This window comes from Myotis lucifugus, unplaced genomic scaffold (genome assembly GCF_000147115.1).
Source record: "Myotis lucifugus unplaced genomic scaffold, Myoluc2.0 scaffold_34, whole genome shotgun sequence".
Classification (NCBI taxonomy): domain Eukaryota; kingdom Metazoa; phylum Chordata; class Mammalia; order Chiroptera; family Vespertilionidae; genus Myotis; species Myotis lucifugus.
The window spans coordinates 3,787,274-3,793,319 of record NW_005871082.1 but is presented as its reverse complement, the minus strand read 5'-3'; the positions used below and the strand labels follow the sequence as shown (position 1 = coordinate 3,793,319).

The 6,046-nt window shown below is 42.8% G+C and overlaps 1 pseudogene; it reads right to left on the bottom strand.

The window, feature by feature from the left end:
• Window positions 1–3,272: 3,272 nt before the first annotated feature.
• On the bottom strand, window positions 3,273–5,678 carry LOC111825603 (annotated as a pseudogene).
• Between the last annotated feature and the right edge of the window lie 368 nt (window positions 5,679–6,046).

The following is a 6,046-nucleotide window of genomic DNA, read 5'->3' as shown; positions in this document are numbered from 1 at the left end:
CAAGTTGTAAATCAAGATAAGGCATATGTAGTTGAAAGCCAAGAATCCGAGAAAGAGGAAACCCATGTAATTAAACACGTGTTTAATATTAATTACATTTATAACACTACCAGGCCTTCTTGGGAATACTCTCTTTGACTAGAAGACAAGCTGTGTGGATAAAGAACCATTACTGATTGTAAAATAAGACTTCGTTGGGTTTATTCTTAATTTTTTAATAGAATATTTAATTTAATTCAATAACTTTAATTTCATCAAATAGTAAGTATTGCAATTTAATTATCTCATAATTGTCATCTTTGTTTTGAAGTTTGTTTGAATTAGGATCCAAATGTTTCCCACATAGATTGATAGGTCTCTTAAGTGTCTTTTGATCTGTAGATTCTCTCTTCCTACATTTATTTGTTGAAGAAATTGGATCATTTGTCCTACCACTTCCCAGGGTCTGGATTTTGTTGGTTGCATTCTTGATATGTAGCTAACCATGTTCCTGCATCCTCTGTATTTTTTGTAAGTTAGTTGAAGTTTGATCACATTCAGGGTTTATATTTTTGGATGGTGGTGTAGGGGTAAGACTAGCTTATAGGTAATAGCATGGTCTTCATCAGGAAGCTCATAATATGTGTTTCCTTTTCTGTGATGTTGGCAGATATCAGTACTTAAAGCCTTCATCTCTTAATTCATCAGAGGTTGCAAAATGTTGATATTCTTTCATTCCTTATTCACTTATTTTTATTTACTTTATTTTTATTTTTTTAAATATATTTTATTGATTTTTTACAGAGAGGAAGGGAGAGGGATAGAAAGTGAGAAACATCGATCAGCTGCCTCCTATACACCCCCTAATGGGAATGTGCCTGCAACCAAGGTACATGCCCTTGACTGGAATCGAACCTGGGACCCTTCAGTCTGCAGGCCGACGCTCTATCCACTGAGCCAAACCAGTTAGGGCTATTCACTTATTTTTAAAAAATGTATTTTTATTGATTTCAGTGAGGAAGGGAGAAGGAGAGATAGAAACATCAATGATGAGAGAGAATCATTGATCAGCTGCCTCCTGCACACCTTATTCACTAATTAACTGCCATACTTTTTCCAAGAGAAACTTCCTCTCACCTACTGTATTAATTTCCTGAGAGTGTTGTAATAAATAACCACAAACATCAAGACTTAAAAACAACAGAAATTTATCTCACAGTTCTGGTGGCCAGAGGTCCAAAATTAAGGGGTTCACATGGGAGAATCTTTCTTTTTTGAACTTCTGGAGGCTGCTGGCATTCCTTGTGGAGGCATCGCTCCAGTTTCTACCACTCTGGATACATTTCCTCTTCCTTTTGTTTGTTCACCTCTGTGTGTCCCTTATAAGGACAACTTGTCATTGGATTTAGGGCCTACCAGTGTATATTCCAGTATGAACTCATCACAAAATCCTTAACTTCATTACACTACCAAAGACCCACATAAGGTAATATTCACAGGTTCAGGGGGTTAGCACATGGGGGCCATTATTCAACTCACTACATTTACTATTTGGTACTTGGTGGTTCAGTTCATGTAGGAAAGGCTGCATATGTGCTTGATTATATTTCTTTATTTACCAACCTTCAAAATAATGAGTTATTTCCTTAATGTCCTCCAATAGTGACCAATTTGAATTTTCATGTTTTGTTTTTTAGCTTCATTATAAAGTAATATTTGATTTGGGTTCAACTTGCTGCGAGTACCCTCCTATTGATATTTTTTTTTTTTCCTCCTATTGATATTCAAAAGTGTCTCATCTTGCTTGGCCAGCATTGCTCAGTGGTTTAGTGTTGACCTATGAACCAGGAGGTCACAGTTCAATTCCCGGTCAGGGCACATGCCCAGGTTGTGGCCTTGATCCCCAGTGTGGGGTGTGCAGAAGGCAGCCAATCAATGATTCTAATTCATCATTGATGTTTCTCTCTCCCTCTCTGAAATTAATACAAACTCCTATTTCTTAAAAATCCTGAAATATTTTCATAGCTGCCTCAAGAGTAGATCTTAATCCTTCACATAGAGAAATGCCTTCATATATGTAGGTGGATTTTCTTCTTTCTTAGCATTGTTGCTTAAATAGTCATTTGGACAATAAACATTTAAATGTTTGGATACATAAGGGTTGGTGTTTATTTTGTTTATAGTATATTAAAATGTATGCATTGATTTCCTCCCTTCTTTTGTTTGGCAGTTACCCAGTGTTTAGGCAGAATATTAAGAGAAAGAAGTAACTTTTTAATCTCCCAAATGAAAACATTTTGAAGAAAAAAAAGAATTCATCACAAAGAAAGAGCACTATTATGTATTTATCTGTTTAAGTATATGACTGTTACAAAGCATGAATTCACAAACTGAAAACCCAGTATAAATGTTTCATATGGTTCAAGGACTTGCTAAAATTAGAAGGGTTAGTTAAGCTTTTGGACAGAGAGAAGAAAAAGTTCAAATAAAAACTATTTAAATATGATTCTCAATCCAGTCTTACATGGGAGTTTTCTGTTCACAAATTCTCAGTTTTCTCAAAGGGCTGTAGCCTCCAAATTACTCAGATCCACTATTTTGGCGCAAGATCAGAAAATGTCTTTTTCTGAAACTAAACTGACTGGCACACATATTTTGATTGAAAACATATTATCGTTAAATGAGGATTGAAAAACAACGAATGGGAATAGAATCCATGATGGTTACTTTGATGCCAGGCATACTGGGGAAGAGATCTGGGGAATATGAATCAAGCACTTAAGCAATGTTGCAATTTACAGTGTGTGGAGAGGCCAACTCAGACAGGGCCTTGAGGGAGTCTGAAGGTCTTCAGGAGGCCAGCACTGGGTTTTCTGCCTTTTTAATCCAATAACTATATTCCATTATTTATTAGGTCAGACCCATCAGAGCATACTCGTGTCATCAATCCCTACAGGAGTAATTTGTGGAGAGTAAATCTCATAGATTCTTCCCTTATCCTGTCTGCAGCAGTCTTACTCTTAACTGATGGTACAACACTTGATAATTTAGTTAAGAATACCCAGTGGTACAGTTAACGGAGGGAAGAGGGCTTTGTCTCCTTCAGTTGCTAGTGGTAATGGGCTTCTTGCAATATCCTGAGAAAAGGAATTTTCTGAGACTCACACGGGAGGATAAGAAATGGTAGAAAGCTTTATTTCTGTGGAATTACATCCTTGGGTTTCCAAAAGTCCCATTTCCCTTGGGTCAGTCATAGAAGAAGTGTAGCTGGGGTTCCAGGAGAGCTAAAATCAGAGCCAGTGTCCAGAGTTCCTTTCCATGTTGGAGCCGGGTCCAATCCAGCATCAGGCTAGCTTAGCTTTTGTTTCCTGCTGCAGTCCATTAGTCCATTGCATGTGGGGTCCACATGGCCCCCGGCCATACAGAACTTAAGGAGCCAGGAATCCCCAAAGTCACCAGCCAAGTGCATAAGCACAAGAAGAAAGAGAATTCCTTTCTTTAGAGGATTATGTATTCCCAAATTTTTGCAGGCTTGCAGTGGCCATGCTCATTCTGGCCAACTATCTCTGTCCCTTGGTGTGATTTGACAAGCAAATACCTTCCCTGTTACCTCAACTTTACTGGGCATGTGTCTATTTCCCTGTTGGATCCCTTCCCCCAGAGATTAACAGGGAATAGGCTGGTGGCTCCCTGGGGAGTACAAAGTTCCTGGTGAACTGCTCAGATGACATTCCTATGTCTGGCCTTCCCTTTGTTCCTTTCTTATTAATAACTGGCTAATTACATTGGAATCAGTAGGGGAAAAAAAAAGTGGAAGGTGAGGGATTCCATGTGCAAATGGTAGTATGTACAGGGTGTCCCAAAAAAACATACACATACCACTTTAACAGCTGATAGCTCAATTTTGAAAATGAAATGTATTTTAATAAACACTGTCTTTATAATTATTCAAAGTGTGTATATACATTTTTGGGGACATCCTATATATAAGGAAGTAATAAGAAATCCTTTTAAAATACTGCAATGAAATTGACTAGGGATGGTATAACTTTCCAGGCTGATATTGGCAGCTGATATTAACCGAATTACAAATGTTGACACTCATAATTTTATATATCAAGAACACTATGATTTCCTGTGCATTTTTAAAAATCCAAAATGTACTTGTGGGGATGGTTCCCCACTCATCTTAATTTGAGGTGCTTTTAGCGCTGCTTCCTTCTGAAGGAGCATCCTTCTGCAAGCCTTGCTTTTCCTCCTGTTGGCTGACAGGACAGTGGAGCAACTAACACATAAAACTACTGTTTGTACACGGCCAAAGACTCTGGTAACTTTATAACATCCTGGACATTTCATATCAATGAAGTGGGAATTGGGGCTCTGCACCAGGTCTGCTTCTTATTTCCTCTTCTCTTTGGAGAGGGCTGCAGGAGATCCCTAGCCAGAGGCATGTTGATCTGAGGAGGTCCTTACGGAGGAAAGGCTCCTGTGCATTTTTAACAAGTGCTCCCAGTGCCCCCAAACAGGCGGCCATGCAGGGAACTGAGAAGCAACTGAATGTTGAGTTGAATGGAGGATCATATGGCCTTAACAGGAATCCCAAGGTTAATAGATATTCTTTATACCTATTCACAGACCTATCCACAGCTTCCCATTTTCTGAGTATTACTGGCCTCTGCTTTCTCTAATCTCTTCCTTCATGTCCTGGCAGGTTGCATCTGTTTCTCTCTCTAGTCTAGTAGGATGTCAGGTATTCTTCAAATCTGGTTTCAGCGGCATAAAAGTTTGACATTTTCTTTTGCTTTGCCCTTTGAGGATCAACTCCCTCACTCGTCCAGACTACATTCCATGTCTCTCGAAAATTAGGTACTGTGAATTGTACCTTCTAATCTACACAGAGCATTCTCTGTGTAAAATGTGGACAGAAAGGTGGGATTTAGCTTAGGCACAGGTCAGCACTCTAATTTGGACGCTTTCTGCCAGCTCTCTCGCAGCGACAGGCCACATGAGTTGGTGCGTTGGGGCAAGTATTTCAGACATTAGTACATGCTGGCCATGTGCAGTCACAGAATTTCGGCAATATATTAAAAAAAACAACAACCAGAGAATTACCCTTCTGTCATAATCCCGTAGTGGGTGCTTGGTTTGCTTCCTTGGGGAAACTTAAACCCAGAGACTTTTTAAGCTGTCCCGGTGGCGACACACTACTACGCCGATTTCAGAACGTTCAATTCTGGACCGTGTGAGCGGCGGGCCCACATCAGCTCCCATCGTATTTAGGAACACGTACACAATGTTGCAAGCGCAAGGCCCACGCTGTGCGAGACGCGCCAACGCCGTAGCGCTGAGTCCGAGCCAACTCACAGCCTTGGAGATGACTCCGCATTTAAAACTCTGCCCGCAGTCCCAGCGCGCCCGGCCCGGGCCCGGAAGCGGGGCCACGTGACCCGCCCAGCGCAGCCATTCCCACCCCGGCAGCCGCCACCGCCCCTTCCACATCAACCCGTTCCTCCGCGGCGGGGAGGAGCAGAAACGCCCCACAGGAGGTGGTCCCAGCGGCGCTGAGCTCGAGTGTCACCAGTATTCACGCTTTTTCCAGGAGTGGTTTGTCTGCAAGCTCCTCACAACGAAAAGAGCTGCCGGAGACTTCCGCCTGGGCGCCAACCACGTGACCACGAGCCTGGCGATGCGACGGACCGGCTTCCCTCCTCCAGTCCCCGACTCCGCCCGCCCAGCGCCCTCCGCGCGCGTGACGAGCGGCTCTCGCGGTGTCTCGCGCTCGGCCCCGCCCCCTGCAGCCCCCCGCCCTTTTCCGCCCCTCCCTCCCCTCCGCCCTGTCTCTCGTCGGCAGCGGCGGCGGCGGCGGCTCGCGCAGCTCGTTGGCTCACTATATAAAGGGAAGACGCGGGCGGTCCGGACGGCGAAAAAGGACACTTGTGTAATCCCCGTCGGAATGGGGAGAGGCGAAAGGAAGTGGTTTCCCTCCTGGGCGCGGGGCGGGCAACGCCCCCCGGACCCCTTGAGGGTCTTGGATTTTTTTTTTTTTTTTTAAAGGGCGATTCTTGAG